The sequence below is a fragment of the Nerophis lumbriciformis genome, linkage group LG33 (genome assembly GCF_033978685.3).
Source record: "Nerophis lumbriciformis linkage group LG33, RoL_Nlum_v2.1, whole genome shotgun sequence".
Taxonomy (NCBI): Eukaryota; Metazoa; Chordata; class Actinopteri; order Syngnathiformes; family Syngnathidae; genus Nerophis; species Nerophis lumbriciformis.
Genome location: NC_084580.2, coordinates 5,678,971 through 5,699,003, shown reverse-complemented (window position 1 = coordinate 5,699,003; position 20,033 = coordinate 5,678,971).

Here is a 20,033-nt window from a genome sequence, read left to right as displayed (position 1 = left end):
TTATGACAGTTATTTAAACATAACTTTCACACATGAAAAATGGCTAATAATGCCTGAAATAATGCATCCTTGGGAGTTTTATTCGAAACATATGCTTTTTTAAATCTTGCAAACACAAAAAGTAGTGTTTTCCTCAATAAGACAGTAGTGTTCATAGAATCCTGAGATAATGCGGAAAAAAGCAATACAAATGTATTTAAACATTACTCCTAAACAACACATGCAAAATTGCTAATAATGCCTGGAGACATGTATCTTTGTTAGTTTTACTTGAATAATGATCTTTTGTAAGGTTTGCAAAGACACAAGTTAGTTTTTTTTAGCTGTCATACTAAATATGAAAGTTATATAAACATAACTCCAAAACCAAACATGCATTATGTCTAAAAATGCCTGTAATATTGTATCCATGTGAGTTTTACTAGAATCAGTTGTTTTTGTAAGGTTTGCAAATACAAAATATGGGTTTTACTCACTATGACAGTATACTGTCACACTCAATCTGACAGTTATTTAAACATAACTCCTAAACCACACATGCAAAATGGCTAATAATGCCTGGAGAAATGTATCTTTGTGAGTTTAACTGGAAAAAAAATATTTTGTAAGGTTTGTAAAGACACAAGTTAGTTTTTTTTTACTCAATATGACAGTATAACTGTCATACTAAATATGAAAGTTATATAAACATAACTCCAAAAACCAAACATGCATTATGTCTAAAAATGCCTGTAATATTGTATCCATGTGAGTTTTACTAGAATCAGTTGTTTTTGTAAGGTTTGCAAACACAAAAAATAATTTTTACTCACTATGACAGTGTACTGCCACATTCAATATGACAGTTATTTAAACATAACTATCACACATGAAAAATGGCTAATAATGCCTGAAATAATGCATCCTTGGGAGTTTTATTCGAAACATATGCTTTTTTAAATTTTGCAAACACAAAAAGTAGTGTTTTCCTCAATATGACAGTAATGTTCTTAGAATCCTGAGATAATGCGAAAAAAGCAATAAAAATGTATTTAAACATAACTCCTAAACCACACATGCAAAATGGCTAGTAATGCCTGGAGATATGTATCTTTGTGAGTTTTACTATAAAAAATATATTTTGTAAGGTTTGCAAAGACACAAGTTAGTTTTTTTTTTGACTCAATGACAGTATAGCTGTCATACTAAATATGAAAATTATATAAACATAACTCCAAAACCAAACATGCATTATGTCTAAAAATGCCTGTAATATTGTATCCATGTGAGTTTTACTAGAATCAGTTGTTTTTGTAAGGTTTGCAAATAAAAATATGGCTTTTACTCACTATGACAGTATACTGTTACACTCATTATGACAGTTATTTAAACATAACTTTCACACATGAAAAATGGCTAATAATGCCTGAAATAATGCATCCTTGGGAGTTTTTTTCGAAACATATGCTTTTTTAAATCTTGCAAACACAAAAAGTAGTGTTTTCCTCAATAAGACAGTAGTGTTCATAGAATCCTGAGATAATGCGAAAAAAGCAATAAAAATGTATTTAAACATAACTCCTAAACAACACATGCAAAATGGCTAATAATGCCTGGAGACATGTATCTTTGTTAGTTTTACTTGAATAATGATCTTTTGTAAGGTTTGCAAAGACACAAGTTAGTTTTTTTTACTCAATGACAGTATAGCTGTCATACTAAATATGAAAGTTATATAAACATAACTCCAAAACCAAACATGCATTATGTCTAAAAATGCCTGTAATATTGTATCCATGTGAGTTTTACTAGAATCAGTTGTTTTTGTAAGGTTTGCAAATACAAAATATGGGTTTTACTCACTATGACAGTATACTGTCACACTCAATCTGACAGTTATTTAAACATAACTCCTAAACCACACATGCAAAATGGCTAATAATGCCTGGAGAAATGTATATTTGTGAGTTTAACTGGGAAAAAAAATATTTTGTAAGGTTTGTAAAGACACAAGTTAGTTTTTTTTTACTCAATATGACAGTATAACTGTCATACTAAATATCAATCAATCAATCAATCAATGTTTATTTATATAGCCCTAAATCACAAGTGTCTCAAAGGGCTGCACAAGCCACAACGACATCCTCGGTATAGCCCACATAAGGGCAAGGAAAAACTCACCCCAGTGGGACGTCGATGTGAATGACTATGAGAAACCTTGGAGAGGACCGCATATGTGGGTAACCCCCCCCCTCTAGGGAGACCGAATGCAATGGATGTCGAGTGGGTCTAACATAATATTGTGGGAGTCCAGTCCATAGTGGATCCAGCATAACAGTAAGAGTCCAGTCCACAGTGGGGTCAGCAGGAAACCATCCCGAGCGGAGACGGGTCAGCAGCGCAGAGATGTTCCCAACCGATATACAGGCGAGCGGTCCACCCCGGGTCCCGACCCCGGACAGCCAGCACCCCATCCATGGCCACCGGATCTGTGTGTCTCCCCTTCCACAAGGGATAGGGGGGAGCAGAGGAGAAAAGAAAAGAAACGGCAGATCAACTGGTCTAAAAAAGGGGGGCTATTCAAAGGCTAGAGTATACAAATGAGTTTTGAGATGGGACTTAAATGTTTCTACTGAGGTAGCATCTCTAACTGTTACCGGGAGGGCATTCCATAGTTGAATAGAAAACGCTCTACAGCCCGCAGACTTTTTTTGGGCTCTGGGAATCACTAATAAGCCGGAGTTCTTTGAACGCAGATTTCTTGCCGGGACATATGGTACAATACAATCGGCAAGATAGGATGGAGCTAGACCGTGTAGTATTTTATACGTAAGTAGTAAAACCTTAAAGTCGCATCTTAAGTGCACAGGAAGCCAGTGCAGGTGAGCCAGTATAGGCGTAATATGATCAAACTTTCTTGTTCTTGTCAAAAGTCTAGCAGCCGCATTTTGTACCAACTGTAATCTTTTAATGCTAGACATAGGGAGACCCGAAAATAATACGTTACAGTAATCGAGACGAGACGTAACGAACGCATGAATAATGATCTCAGCGTCGCTAGTGGACAAAATGGAACGAATTTTAGCGATATTACGGAGATGAAAGAAGGCCGTTTTAGTAACATTCTTAATGTGTGACTCAAAGGAGAGAGTTGGGTTGAAGATAATACCCAGATTCTTTACTGAGTCGCTTTGTGTAATTGTTTGGTTGTCAAATGTTAAGGTGGTATTATCAAATAAATGTCGGTGTTTAGCAGGACCGATAATCAGCATTTCCGTTTTCTTAGTGTTGAGTTGCAAGAAGTTAGCGGACATCCATTGTTTAATTTCATTAAGACACGCCTCCAGCTGACTACAATCCGGCGTGTTGGTCAGCTTTAGGGGCATGTAGAGTTGGGTGTCATCAGCATAACAATGAAAGCTAACACCGTATTTGCGTATGATGTCACCTAGCGGCAACATGTAAATACTAAAGAGTGCAGGGCCAAGAACCGAACCTTGAGGGACTCCGCACGTTACCTTAACATAGTCCGAGGTCACATTGTTATGGGAGACGCATTGCATCCTGTCAGTAAGATAAGAGTTAAACCACGACAAGGCTAAGTTTGACATACCAATACGTGTTTTGATACGCTCTAATAAAATGTTATGATCGACGGTATCGAAAGCAGCGCTAAGATCAAGAAGCAGCAACATAGATGACGCATCAGAATCCATCGTTAGCAGTAGATCATTAGTCATTTTTGCGAGGGCTGTCTCCGTAGAGTGATTTGCCCTGAAACCGGATTGAAAAAGGTTCACAGAGATTGTTAGACATTAAGTGTTCATTTAGCTGCTGTGCGACAATTTTTTCGAGGATTTTCGAGATAAACGGAAGGTGGGACACCGGCCGGTAGTTTATCATGAGGTCAGGATCAAGGTTAGGTCTTTTGAGCAAAGGATGAATAACCGCTTTTTTGAATGCTAGTGGAACAGTGCCAGAGGAAAGTGATAAGTTTATAATATTTAGCACTGATGGACCTAATAATACAAAAAGCTCCTTAATAAGTTTCCCAGGAAATGGGTCAAGTAAACATGTTGTTTGTTTTGTCCCATTGACACATCTTAACAATTCCTCTAGTGTTATTTCATCAAAGAGAGAGAAACTATTTTGGAGGGCGGTATCCTTCGTAGATACAGTCGTATCTGTGTTAATAGAACCCAGTTGTAGCTGCGATGCATTGTCTTTAATCTCCTTTCTAATGAGTTCAATTTTCTTATTAAAGAAATTCATAAAATCATCTGCTGAGTGGGTGGAGCTACTGGGAGGAGTCCCTTGTTGGGTTAGCGATGCTACTGTACTAAACAAAAATTTCGGATCATTTTTGTTGAGGTGGATAAGATTTGAGTAATATTTAGCTTTAGCTAGGGTAAGCATGTGTTTATAAGTTATTAAACTATCACTCCATGCTTGATGGAAAACCTCAAGTTTAGTAGCGCGCCATTTGCGTTCCAGCTTTCTACATAATTTATGGGCTCTAGTTTCTTCTGTAAACCATGGGGTGCGCCTTTTAGGGGCTCTTTTAAGCTTTAGCGGTGCTATACTATCAATGGTGTCGCGTAGGGCGTTGTTAAAGTTGTTAGTGAGGTTATCAATAGAGCCGACATAATTTGGGAATGGTGCCAATACCGAAGGCAGTAGGCCAGCAAGAGTCATCGTTGTGGCAGCATTAATGTTGCGGCTGCTATAGTAGTTATTATTATTAGTTTGTTGACAATGAGTCAGAACTTCAAATTTTATAAGGTAATGATCAGACATTACTTTAGTATACGGGAGTATCGTAACTTTGGAGGTGGTGACACCCCTGACCAGCACTAGATCTATCGTATTTCCGTTGCAATGCGTAGGTTCATTTATTATTTGTGTAAGACCACAGCTATCAATTATAGTCTGGAGCGCCATGCACTGAGGGTCCGATGGGGTATTCATATGGATATTAAAGTCCCCCATTATGATTATATTGTCGGCGTGCGTCACTAAATCAGCAACGAACTCTGAAAATTCACTGATGAAGTCCGAATTGGGTCCTGGGGGGCGGTAGATAACAGCCAGGTGGAGAGGCAGCGGTGTGACAAACCTCATAGTAAGCATCTCAAACGAGTTATATTTATTATTTAGGTTCGGGGTAAGATTAAAGTTTTTATTGTGTATGAGTGCAACTCCCCCACCCCTTTTAATGGGACGGGCAATATGCGCTCCCGCATAGCCAGGAGGAGACGCCTCACCCAGCGCAAAGAAATCGTCTGGTTTGAGCCAGGTCTCGGCGAGACCAATAACGTCAAGATTATTGTCTCTAATGACCTCATTAACTAATAGCGTTTTGGAAGATAATGATCTTATGTTTAAGAAGCCCATATTATAGGTAGTGGGCTGTTTTGAGGAGTTTTTGTTGAAATTATCCGTAGTAGCAATATTAATAATGTTGTGTTTATTATGTGTAGTGCACTTTAAATAATTTCGACCATATCTAGGAATTGATATGACGGGAATTTTCCGATTGTTTGCTTGATGTTGTGATAAACCGAACGCATCATAACTTGCCACCTCAGTAGAGTGCATGTCTACTTCTGACACAGAAAAAACATTTTTTGAGTTGTGTATTGTTCTAAAATAGTTGCTAAGTGTGCAGGTATTATCCAGCCTGGCGCTGGCTAGTTCTATTTTAACAAACTTCTCACCCGGACTAGCGCTTCTTTGAGGATTAGCCTTTCGCTTTGTTGTTAGCCCCGCTCGGCATCCCCGCTTCTGCTTCCGCTCACACCGCTTACGTGTCTTCCGTTGACGGTCCTCGCTGGCACTTAACTCCGCTGCTTTCGAGGCCGCTGGATGAAGCCAGCGAAGAATCCCCATGCTAGCGAGGAGGTCGAAAGTACCCGCATCTTTCAGCCTATAACGGCCCGATCTATCCACATCCAGAATCGTCTGTCGGTCGTATCTGATCACGAAGTGTCCACGCTGTGAGCCAGCCATGAAATAGACAGAATTGACGGGTATTTTTGCCAAATCGCTCTACACTTCCAAGAGCGTCTGCAAGCCGCTGCCATCGGGGCGCCGCCATCTTCATATTTAATATTTAATATGAAAGTTATATAAACATAACTCCAAAACCAAACATGCATTATGTCTAAAAATGCCTGTAATATTGTATCCATGTGAGTTTTACTAGAATCAGTTGTTTTTGTAAGGTTTGCAAACACAAAAAATAATTTTTACTCACTATGACAGTATACTGCCACATTCAATATGACAGTTATTTAAACATAACTATCACACATGAAAAATGGCTAATAATGCCTGAAATAATGCATCCTTGGGAGTTTTATTCGAAACATATGCTTTTTTAAATCTTGCAAACACAAAAAGTAGTGTTTTCCTCAATATGACAGTAATGTTCTTAGAATCCTGAGATAATGCGAAAAAAGCAATAAAAATTTATTTAAACATAACTCCTAAACCACACATGCAAAATGGCTAATAATGCCTGGAGATATGTATCTTTGTGAGTTTTACTATAAAACATATATTTTGTAAGGTTTGCAAAGACACAAGTTAGTTTTTTTACTCAATATGACAGTATAACTGTCATACTAAATCCTTCCATTTTCTTCCGCTTATCTGAGGTCGGGTTGCGGGGGCAACAGCCTAAGCAGAGAAGCCCAGACTTCCCTCTCCTCAGCCACTTCATCCAGCTCTTCTCGGGGGATCCCGAGGCGTTCCCAGGCCAGATATAGTCTTCGCAATATCTCCTGGGTCTTTTCCCCGTGGCCTCCTGCCGGTCGGACTTGCCCTAAACACCTCCCTAGGGAGGTGTTCAGGTGGCATCCTGAGCAGATGCCCGAACCACCTCATCTGTCTCCTCTCAATTTGGAGGAGTAGCGGCTTTACTCTGAGTTCCTCCCGGATGACAGAGCTTCTCACCCTATCTCTAAGGGAGAGACCCGCCACCCGGCGGAGGAAACTAATTTCAGGCGCTTGTACCCGTGATCTTGTCCTTTCGGTCATAACCCAAAGCTCATGACCATAGGTGAGGATGGGAACGTAGATCGATCGGTAAATTGAGAGCTATTCCTTCTGGCTCAGCTCCTTCTTCACCACAACAGATCGATATAGCGTCCTCATTACTGAAGACGCCGCACCGATCCACCTGTGGATCTCACGATCCACTCTTCCCTCACACGTGAACAAGACTCCTAGGTACTTGAACTCCTCCACTTGGAGAAAGATCTCCTCCCCAACCTGGAGATGCCACTCCACCCTTTCCCGGGCGAGAACCATGGACTTGGACTTGGAGGTGCTGATTCTCATCCCAGTCGCTTCACACTCGGCTGCGAACCGAGAGCTGAAGATCCTGGCCAGTTGAAGCCATCAGGACCACATCATCTGCAAAAAGCAGAGACTTAATCCTGCAGCCACCAAACCGGGTCCCCTCAACGCCATGACTGCGCCTAAAAATTCTGTCCATAAAAGTTATGAACAGAATCGGTGACAAAGGGCAGCCTTGGCGGAGTCCAACCCTCACTGGAAAGGGGTCCGACTTACTGCCGGCAATGCGGACCAAGCTCTGACACTGATCATACAGGGAGCGACCCGCCACAATCAGACAGTCCGATACCCCATACTCTCTGAGCATTCCCCACAGGACTTCCCGGGGGACACGGTCAAATGCCTTATCCAAGTCTACGAAGCACATGTAGACTGGTTGGGCAAACTCCCATGCACACTCAAGGACCCTGCCGAGAGTATAGAGCTGGTCTACCGTTCCCTGACCAAGACGAAAACCACACTGTTCGTCCTGGATCTGAGGTTCGACTATCCGGCGTAGCCTCCTTTCCAGTACATATGAATAGACCTTACCGGGAAGGCTGAGGATTGTGATGCACGATAGTTGGAACACACTTTCCGGTTCCCCTTCTTAAAGAGAGGAACCACCACCCCGGTCTGCCAATTCAGAGGAACCGCCCCTGATGTCCACGCAATGTTGCAGAGTCTTGTCAACCAAGACAGCCCCACACATCCAGAGCCTTAAGGAACTCCGGCCGGATCTCATCCATCCCCGGGGCATTGCCACCGAGGAGCTTTTTAACTACCTTGGCAACCTCAGCCCCAGAAATAGGAGAGCCCCCCACAGATACTCCAGGCACTGCTTCCTCATAGGAAGACGTGTTGGTGGGATTGAGGAGGTCTTCAAAGTATTCCCTCCACCGATCTCCAACATCCACAGTCGAGGTCAGCAGAACACCATTGCACCATACACGGTGTTGACAGTGCACTGCTTCACCTTCCTGAGGCAGCGATGGTGGTCCAGAATCGCTTCGAAGCCATCTGGAAGTCGTTTTCCATAGCATCCCCAAACTCCTCCCATGTTCGAGTTTTTGCCTCCGCGACTGCTGAAGCCGCACTTCGCTTAGCCTGTCGGTACCTGTCCGCTGCCTCTGGAGTCCCATGAGCCAAAAGGACCCGATAGGCTCTTTCTTCAGCTTGACGGCATCCCTCACTGCTGGTGTCCACCAGCGGGTTCTAGGATTACCGCCACGACAGGCACCAAACACCTTGCGGCCACAGCTCCAATCAGCCGGCTCAACAAGAGAGGCACGGAACATGGTCCACTCAGACTCAATGTCCAGCACCTCCCTCGTGACATGTTCAAAGTTCTTCCGGAGGTGGGAATTTAAACTCTCTCTGACAGGAGACTGCTAGGCGTTCGCAGCAGACCTTCACAATGCGTTTGGGCCTGCCAGGTCTGTCCGGCATCCTCCCCCACCATCGGAGCCAGCTCACCACCAGGTGGTGATTGGTCGAAAGCTCTGCCCCTCTCTTCACCCGGGTGTCCAAAACAAGAGGCTGCAAATCTGATGACACAACTACTAAGTCAATCATGGAACTGCGGCCGAGGGTGTCCTGCTGCCAAGTGCACATATGGACACCCTTATGTTTGAACATTGTGTTTGTTATGGACAATCCGTGACGAGCACAAAAGTCCAATAACAAAGCACCACTTGGGTTCAGATTCAGGTGGCCATTTTTCCCAATCACGCCTCTCCAGGTTTCACTGTCGTTGCCAACATGAGCGTTGAAGTCCCCCAGCAGAACATGGGAATCACCCGAGGGAGCACTCTCCAGTACTTCCTCAAGGGAATCCAAAAAGAGTAGGTACTCTGAGCTGCTGTTTTGTGCGTAAACACAAACAACAGTCAGGACCCGTCCCCCAACCCGAAGGCGGAGGTAAGCTACCATCTCGTCTACTGGGTTAAAGTCCAACGTGCAGGCTTTGAGCCGGGGTGGAACAAGAATTGCTACCCCAGCCTCTGATTGCTTGCAATGCCAGAGTGGAAGAAAGTCCAGACCCTCTCAAGAGAACAGGTTCCAGAGCCCTTGCTGTGCGTTGAAGTGAGTCCAACTATACTAACCGGAACTTCTCCACCTCGCGCACCAGCTCAGGCTCCTTCCCTCCCAGCGAGGTGATGTTCCACGTCTCAAGAGCTAGCTTATGTAGCCGATGATCGGCCCGCCAAGTGCCCTACCTTCGGCTGCCGCTCAGCTCACACTGCACCCGACTTCTATGACCCAGCCCATGAGTGGTGAGCCCAATGGAGTGGGGACCCATCATGCCCAACCTCTGGGCCTGGCTCCACAGGGGAGCCACGGTGACCCGCGTCCGGGCGAGGAAAAATCTAGGTTCTTGATTTGTATTTTTCATAAAGGTCTTTGAGCTGCTCTTTGTCTGATCCCTCACCTAGGACCTGTTTGTCTTGGGAGACCCTACAAGGGGGCATAGAAGACCCCGGACAACATAGCTCCTAGGATCAGTGAAACTCCTCTACAAACTCCTCTACCACGATAAGGTGGCCGCTCAGAAAGAAGGTTATATAAACACAACTACAAACCAAACATGCATTATGTCTAAACATGCCAGTAATATTGTATCTATGTGAGTTTTACTAGATTCGGTTGTTTTTGTAAGGTTTAGAAATTTAAAAAATTGGTTTTATGTTACGCTTGTGTGGCATTGTGATGCTGGAGGTCGTCTTTTCACGATGCAGAGGGATGTCAGGAAGTGGCTTGCAGGTGAGAATAAGTTATTTATTTTAGTTGCAAAACAAAAATATGCTGCGCGGTGCCCATGGCACGGAAAACACAAGGGTAGCCAAAAGATGCTAGTATCAAAATGCAGACTATAAGCGTAACCAAGAGGGTAACTTGTTACATGGGAGCAAACAAGACCAACAGACCGAGCGAGGCCAGCACGTAAACTAAATAGCCCTCTGATTAGTGCCCGGGGCAACAGGTGCGCATCCGGAACACTAAACAGAGGCAGGTGACTTTAATCTGCCGTCATGGCAACTGAGACACACAAACTCAACAGGTGCTGAGAACACAAGTGAACTGAAAACATAAACAGAATATGATCCAGGCAGCGGATCATAACAGTACCCCCCCCCCCCCCCCCCCTTAAAGAACAGATTCTAGATGTCCCTTGGAAAAAATAAAACCCAAAACACTAAGATACTGTTCAAGAGTCAAGGGAGGGCGGAGGGAGGACTTGGTAGTGGGTTGCCAGGCTAAGTGTCCCCGAATCCACCGGGGACGAGTCAGGTGGCGGCGGCGTTCCATTCGCCGCCGCCGCAGGCGAGGCGGGAGACCACGGAAAGGCCACATTCATGACCGCCGAGAAGGTGGGCGTGAGTGGCGCCAGAAGTACAGCAGCCTGGGCGTCGTTGCTGTTTGCGCCACTGGCGTCCATTCACTGACCTCTGAGAGAGCTGCTTACGCAGCCGGACCACTCGAGGTCGCTGAGACGACGATGAGGGCGAGAAAGGTGCCGGCGCCCTTGGAAGGGCCACCGGAGACGAAGAAAGAGCAGACGTCGCCGTGGAAGCGGTAGGAGTCGATGTCGCCGTGGAAGGGGTAGGAGTCGACGTCGCCGTGGAAGCAGGAGGAGTCGACGTCGCCGTGGAAACAGGAGGAAGCGCCGGCGTGGACGGAGCCAGTGGCAAAGCAAGCGGCTCGTCTGCCGGCGTGGGTGGAACAGGCGGTTCGTCTGCCGGCGTGGGCGGAGCAGGCGGCGAAGCAGGCGGCGAAGCAGGCGGCGAAGCAGGCGGCGAAGCAGGCGGCGAAGCAGGTGGCGAAGCAAAACAAAACACCCAGCACTAGTCCCCCCTCAAGAAGCGGATCCCAGACGCGTTCTGTGCAGTCTGGAACAGTCTTTAGGGGTGGGTGGCAGGAGGTGAGGAGGTAGGTAGGCTCCTCCCCCTTTGATTGTTCAAAATGTCTATTATGGTCTTCAATAGCAGGCGGAGTGTCCTCTGCCGCTTGGGATTGTTCCTCAAGTTTTAGTTCAAATAGTACCTTCCGGCACCACTCATACACCCAAGCAGGACTGTACTTTTCAAGGATTGTCCCGGAAGATGACTGGGCTGGAACAGGAAGTGGAGAAGGCAGAGCAAGCACATGGCACGGCAAACAGAGGAGGCTCAGACGGGCTTGGAGCAACAGCAGGCAGAGAAGGTTTTGCAGGGCGTGGGAGTTCGGCTGGCAGGAACTGAGCCACCCCCGTAGTGGACTGTAGTGATAACCAGGAGGGAGAAAACATAGGAGTGGGCGGGGCTTGAGCCATAGGGGGTGGGGCCAAAGTAATTGGGGGTTAAGCTTGAAAGTCAGAAGGTGACTGGGACTGACTAGACCTAGAATTAACAAAAATGTCCTGATAGTGTTTAATTGTCGAATTAAAGTCATTAGGAAGTGGCTGACAGTAAGAATTAACAGAATGTAAAACAATTTCTTTGTCTATGACGTCATCAAAAGTGGACGGGGGCGTGTCATCAGGGGGCGTGTCATTAGGGAGCGCCAACGGGATGACGTCATAGCTGCAGTCCCAGTGATTGACAGGCCAGCCGGAGAAATCTTTGAAAACGTGGTCATTATAATTACCAACTATCTGAGGAGAATCCTGGGCTGCTTGGTGCTGGCTGTGTTCCGGGGGGAAAAGTTGTGGGATTGGTGCGTCTTTGCCGCGAGCCGAGGTCTTCTTGTGTGACTTCCGCTTTCGCTGACGCGTTTGGGCTGGCTGTGAGCGGACATCCCCGGGCCAGATGGAGTCGATTTGGACCAACGAACCGTTAGGCCCCGACAAAAGGTCTTCGCGCTCCAAAGGGGAATACTGGAGAGTCTCTCTCTCCATCGCCTTTTAGACCAGCCACGTCCGGTAGCCGGAATCCTCCACGCCCTTTTCGAAAAGACTGTTAGCTGTTGGTCTTCTGTTACGCTTGTGTGGCATTGTGATGCCGGAGGTCGTCTTTTCACGATGCAGAGGGATGTCAGGAAGCGGCTTGCAGGTGAGAATAAGTTATTTATTTTAGTTGCAGAACAAAAATATGCTGCACGGTGCCCATGGCACGGAAAACAAAAGGGTAGCCAAAAGATGCTAGTATCAAATTGCAGACTATGAGCGTAACCAAGAGCGTAACTTGTTTCATGGGAGCAAACAAAACCAACAGACCGAGCGAGGCCAGCGCGTAAACTAAATAGCCCTCTGATTAGTGCCCGGGCAACAGGTGCGCGTCCGGAACACTAACCAGAGGCAGGTGACTTTAATTTGCCGTCATGACAACTGAGACACACAAACTCAACAGGTGCTGAGAACACAAGTGAACTGCAAACATAAACAGAATATGATCCGGGCAGCGGAGCATAACATTTTACTCACTATGACAGTGTACTGTCACACTCAATATGACAATTATTTAAACATAACTCCTAAACAACACATGCAAAATGGCTAAAAAATGCCTGCAGAAATGTATCTTTGTGAGTTTTACTGAAAAAAAATATTTTGTAATGTTTGCAAAGACACAAGTTTTTTTAGGTTTTTTTTTACTTAATATGACAGTAGGTTAGAGTGTCCGCCCTGAGATCGGTAGGCTGTGAGTTCAAACCGGGGCCGGTTCATACCAAAGACTATAAAAATGGGACCCATTACCTCCCTGCTTGGCACTCAGCATCAAGGGTTGGAATTGGGGGTTAAATCACCAAAAATGATTCCCAGGCGCGGCCACCGCTGCTTCCCACTGCTCCACTCACCTCCCAGAGGGTGATCAAGGGTGATGGGTCAAATGCAGAGAATAATTTTGCGTGTGACAATCATTGGTACTTCAACTTTAACTTAACTCCATCCATCCATCTTCTTCCGCTTATCCGAGGTCGGGTCGCGGGGGCAGCAGCCTAAGCAGGGAAGCCCAGACTTCCCTCTCCAAAGCCACTTCGTCCAGCTCTTCCTGTGGGACCCCGAGGCGTTCCCAGGCCAGCCGGGAGACATAGTCTTCCCAACGTGTCCTGGGTCTTCCCCGCGGCCTCCTACCGGTCGGACGTGCCCTAAACACCTCCCTAGGGAGGCGTTCGGGTGGCACCCTGACCAGATGCCCGAACCACCTCATCTGGCTCCTCTCGATGTGGAGGAGCAGCGGCTTTACTTTGAGCTCCCCCCGGATGGCAGAGCTTCTCACCCTATCTCTAAGGGAGAGCCCTGCCACCCGGCGGAGGAAACTCATTTCGGCCGCTTGTACCCGTGATCTTGTCCTTTCGGTCATAACCCAAAGCTCATGACCATAGGTGAGGACGGGAACTTAACTGTCATACTAAATATGAAAGTTATATAAACCTAACTCCAAAACCATGTTTGGTTTTGGAGTTAGGTTTATATAACGTTCAGTTCATCTAAAAAATGCCTGTAATATTGTATCTATCTGAATTTTACTAATCTGGCGTTTTGGTAAGGTTTAAAAATACAAAAATTAGGTTTTACCCATAATAACAGTATAACTGTTATTATGTATAACCACACACAATATGAAAGTTATTTAAACAAAACTCCTAAACCACACATGAAAAATGGCTAATAATGACTAAAATAATGCATACTTGTGAGTTTTAGTCGAAACATATGCTTTTTTAAGGCTTGCAAACAAAAAAATTATTTATTTCCTCAAAAAAAAAGCAATAAAAATGTATTCCATCATAATTCCTAAACCAAACATGCAAAATATCTAAAAATTAATATAATATTAATCCATGTGAGTTTTACTAGAATCACTTGTTTTTGTAAGGTTTGCAAATACACAAATTAGGTTTTACTCACTATGACAGTATACTGTCACACTCAATATGACAGTTATTTAAACATAACTCCTAAACCACACATGAAAAATGTCTAAAAATGCCTGAAATAATGCATCCTTGGGAGTTTTACTCGAAACATATGCTTTTTTAAATCTTGCAAACACAAAAAGTATTTTTTTACCCAATATGACTGTAATGTTCTTAGAATTCTGAGATAATGCGAAAAAAACTTTTAAACTTAACTCCTAAACAACACATGCAAAATGGCTAATAATGCCTGGAGACATGTATATTTGTTAGTTTTACTACAAAAAATATATTTTGTAAGGTTTGCAAAGACACAAGTTAGTTTTTTTTTATTCAATATGATAGTATAACTGTCATACTACATGAAAGTTATACAAACATAACTCCAAAACTAAACATGCATTATGTCAAAAATGCCTGTAAGAATGTATCTATGTGAGTTTTACTATAATCACTTGCTTTTGTAAGGGTTGCAAATAAAAAAATTGGGTTTTACTCACTATGACAGTATACTGTCACACTCAATATGACAGTTATTTAAACATAACTCCAAACCACACATGCAAAATGGCTATTATTGCCTGGAGAAATGTATCTTTGTGAGTTTTACTGGAAAAAAAATATTTTGTAAGGTTTGCGAAAACAAAAAGTAGTTTTTTACTCAATTTAACAGTAATGTTCTTAGAATCCTGAGATAATGCGAAAAAAGCAATAAAAATGTATTCAAACACAACTCCTAAAACAAACGTGTAAAATGTCTAAAAATGCCTGTAATATTGAATCTTTGTGAGTTTTACTAGAATCAGTTGTTTTTGTAAGCTTTGCAAATACAAAAATTAGGTTTTACGCTTAATGCGAAGTTGGTAGAGTGCCCGTGCCAGCAATCGGAGGGTTGCTGGTTACTGGGGTTCAATCCCCACCTTCTACCATCCTAGTCACGTCCGTTGTGTCCTTGGGCAAGACACTTCACCCTTGCTCCTGATGGGTGCTGGTTAGCGCCTTGCATGGCAGCTCCCGCCATCAGTGTGTGAATAGATGTGTGAATGGGTGAATGTGGAAATACTGTCAAAGCGCTTTGAAGGTAGAAAAGCGCTATACAAGTATAACCCATTTATCATTCATCATTTAACTGGCACACTCAATATGACAGTTAATTAAACATAACTCCTAAACCAAACATGAAAAATGTCTAATAATGCGTGAAGAAATGTATCTTTGTGAGTTTTACTAGAACATCAACTTTTGTAAGGTTTGCAAAGACACCAGTGTGGAGAACAATTGCAGCTCCTACAGGTGCTAGCGGGCCAGGTGGGGGGCAGCGAGTGGCCCCCCAAAGAAGTGGGGGGGAAAAGAAGAAGTGGGGGGGAAAAGAAGATGAAGAGGTGGAAGTGGAAGAAGAGGCACGGGAGGAAAACCATTTATGTGCTCAACAAGACCAAGATGCTGACGGAGATTGGGAAGTGGAAGGACAAGAAAAAGACAAACAAGACAACGATAAAGACAAAGGCAAACAAGGTACAGAAGAAGAAATGATTACAGCAGAAGGAGAAAAGAACACTGAAGAAGAGGTAAATACAGAAGAAGAAGAAAGACACACAGGAAAACACCGGGGCTACAGGGGGGCCTGGCCGTCCCCACTTCCCGCTCTCTCGAAATGGGGGTGGAGGGGGAATAGCCTTAGGCTTGTGTCCGGCGATGGAGGACTGTGGAGAGGCGGGGCCGGCGGTCCGACACCGGGGCCCGCTCCAAGATGGCGGCGAGGGGGCGTGGCCTGCGGACCCGAGTCCAAATGGACTACAGGTACGTGGGGCGGGCAGCTGGGCACAATCAGATAATCTGTCTGTGTATAAAAGCGTGACAGCCGAGAGAGACGGGAAGAGAGGTGGAGAGCCAGAGGCAAGACGCGGAGCACAGTCCACAGCGAGAGCGAGACGACGAAGACGGAGACGCGGCCGGCTGAAAAGCGGGAAGCGGATCGAGCAGCAGGTGGAGCCGGAGCTGAAAAGCGGCCAGCAAAAAACTTTCTTATATTGAAAAATAAAGTTTAAACCTGCTCCCGACGATGTCGTCCGTTGATGGTCCTGAGAACTCACCCGGAAGCAAGGGTCTTCCACAACCAGTTACTTTTTTTTTACTCAATATTACACTAACTGCCACACTTACATGACAGTTATTTAATTATAACTCCTAAACTACACATGAAAAATGGCTAATGCCTGAAATTATTCATTCTTGTGAGTTGTACTCGAAACATATGCTTTTTTTAAGGCTTGCAAACACAAAGTAGTTTTTTACTCAATAGGACAGTAATATTCTTAAAATCCTGAGATAATGCGAAAAAAGCAATACAAATGTATTCCATCACAATTCCTAAAACAAACATGCAAAATGTGTAAGAAATCCTTTAATATTGAATCCATGCGAGTTTTAATAGAATCACTTGTTTTTGTAAGGTTTGCAAATACAAAAATTAGTTTTTACGCACCGACAGTATACTGTCTCACTCATTATTTCAACATAACTTTCACACATGGAAAAATGGCTAATAATGCCTGAAATAATGCATCCTTGGGAGTTTTATTCGAAACATATGCTTTTTTAAATCTTGCAAACACAAAAAGTAGTTTTTTACTCAATATGACAGTAATGTTCTTAGAATCCTGAGATAATGCGAAAAAAGCAATAAAAAATGTATTTGAACATAACTCCTAAACAACACATGCAAAATGGCTAATAACGCCTGGAGATATGTATCTTTGTTAGTTTTACTACAAAAATATTTTATAAGTTTTGCAATGACACAAGTTAGTTTTTTTTATTCAATATGACAGTATAACTGTCATACTAAATATGAAAGTTATATAAACATTACTCCAAAACCAAACATGCATTATGTCTAAAAATGCCTGTAATATTGTATCTGTGTGAGTTTTACTAGAATCAGTTGTTTGTCTAAGGTTTGCAAATACAAAAATTAGGTTTTACTCACTATGACAGTATACTGTCACAATCAATATGACAGTCATTTAAACAACTCCTAAACTACACATGCGAAATGGCTAATAATGCCTGGAGAAATGTATCTTTGCTAGTTTTACTTGAATAATAATCTTTTGTAAGGTTTGCAAAGACACAAGTTTGTTTTTTTACTCAATATGACAATATAACTGTCGTACTAAATATGAAAGTTATATAAACATAACTCCAAAACCAAACATGCAATCCGTCTAAAAATGCCTGTAATATTGAATCTATGTGAGTTTTACCAGAATCAGGTATTGTGGTAAGGTTTACAAATACACAAATTAGGTTTTACTCATAATTTTTGTAAGGTTTGCAAATACAAAAAAATAGGTTTTACTCAGTATGACAGTATACTGCCACATTCAATATGACAGTTATTTAAACATAACTCCTAAACCAAAAATGCAAAATGGCTAATAATGCCTGGAGAAATGTATCTTTGTGAGTTTTACTGGAAACAATATATTTTGTAAGGTTTGTAAAGACACACGTTAGTTTTTTTTACTCAATATGACAGTATAACTGTCATACTAAATGTGAAAGTTATATAAACATAACTCCAAAACCAAACATGCATTATGTCTAAAAATGCCTGTAATATTGCATCCATGTGAGTTTTACTAGAATCAGTTGTTTTTGTAAGGTTTGCAAATACAAAATATGGGTTTTACACTCTATGACAGTATACTGTCACACTCATTCTGACAGTTATTTAAACATAACTCCTAAACCACAAATGCACAATGGCTAATAATGCCTGGAGAAATGTATCTTTGTGAGTTTTACTGGAAACAAATATTTTGTAAGGTTTGTAAAGACATAAGTTAGGTTTTTTTACTCAATATGACAGTATAACTGTCATACTAAATATCAATCATTTAATGTTTAATTATATAGCCCCGAATCATAAAAGTCTCAAAGGGCTGCACAAGCCACAACGACATCCTCGGTACAGAGCCCACATAAGGGACATCGATATGAATGACTATGAGAAACGTGAACGTTATATAAACATAACTCCAAAACCAAACATGCATTATGTCTAAAAACACCTGTAATATTGTATCCGTGTGAGTTTTACTAGAATCAGTTGTTTTTGTAAGGTTTGCAAATACAAAATATGTGCTTTACTCACTATGACAGTATACTGCCACATTCAATATGACAGTTATTTAAACATAACTCCTAAACCACACATGCAAAATGGCTAATAATGCCTGGAGATATGCATCATTGTGAGTTTTACTATAAAAATTATATTTTGTAAGGTTTGCAAAGACACAGGTTAGTTTTATTACTCAATATGACAGTATAACTATAATACTAAATCCTTCCATTTTCTTCCGCTTATCCAAGGTCGGGTTGCGGGGGCAGCAGCCTAAGCAAAGAAACCCAGACTTCCCTCTCCCCAGCCACTTCATCCAGCTCTTCTCGGGGGATCCCGAGGCGTTCCCAGGCCAGTTATAGTCTTCCCAGTGTATCCTGGGTCTTCCCCGTGGCCTCCTGCCGGTCGGACTTGCCCTAAACACCTCCCTAGGGAGGCGTTCGGGTGGCATCCTGAGCAGATGCCCGAACCACCTCATCTGTCTCCTCTTATTGTGGAGGAGCAGCGGCTTTACTCTGAGTTCCTCCCGGATGACAGAGCTTCTCACCCTATCTCTAAGGGAGAAACCCGCCACCCGGCGGAGGAAACACATTTTGGCCGCTTGTACCTGTAATCTTGTCCTTTCGGTCATAACCCAAAGCTCATGACCATAGGTGAGGATGGGAACGTAGATCGATCGGTAAATTGAGAGCTTTTCCTTCTGGCTCAGCTCCTTCTTCACCACAACGGATCGATATAGCGTCCTCATTACTGAAGACGCCGCACCGATCCACCTGTGGATCTCACGATCCACTCTTACCTCACTCGTGAACAAGACTCCTAGGTACTTGAACTCCTCCACTTGGGGCAAGATCTCCTCCCCAACCTGGAGATGGCACTCCACCCTTTCCCGGACGAGAACCATGGACTCGGACTTGGAGGTGCTGATTCTCATCCCAGTCGCTTCACACTAGGCTGCGAACCGATTCAATGAGAGCTGAAGATCCTGGCCAGTTGAAGCCATCAGGACCACATCATCTGCAAAAAGCAGAGACCTAATCCTGCAGCCACCAAACCGGATCCCCTCAACGCCATGACTGCGCCTAGAAATTCTGTCCATAAAAGTTATGAACAAATCGGTGACAAAGGGCAGCCCTGGCGGAGTCCAACCCTCACTGGAAAGGGGTCCGACTTACTGCCGGCAATGCGGACCAAGCCCTGACACTGATCATACAGGGAGCGACCCGCCACAATCAGACCGTCCGATACCCCATACTCTCTGAGCACTCCCCACAGGACTTCGACCGGTCGAATGCCTTCTCCAAGTCCACAAAGCACATGTAGACTGGTTGGGCAAACTCCCATGCACACTCAAGGACCCTGCAGAGAGTATAGAGCTGGTCTACCGTTCCACGACCAGTACGAAAACCACACTGTTCGTCCTAGATCCGAGGTTCAACTATCCGGCGTAGCCTCCTCTCCAGTACATATGAATAGACCTTATCGGGAAGGCTGAGGAGTGTGATCCATGATAGTTGGAACACACCCTCCGATTCCCCTTCTTAAAGAGAGGAACCACCACGCCGTTCTGCCAATCCAGAGGTACCACCCCCAATGTCCACGCGATGTTGCAGAGTCTTGTCAACCAAGACTGCCCCACAGCATCCAGAGCCTTAAGGAACTCCAGACAGATCTCATCCACCCCCGGGGCCTTGCCACTGAGGAGCTTTTGAACTACCTCAGCAACCTCAGCCCCAGAAATAGGAGA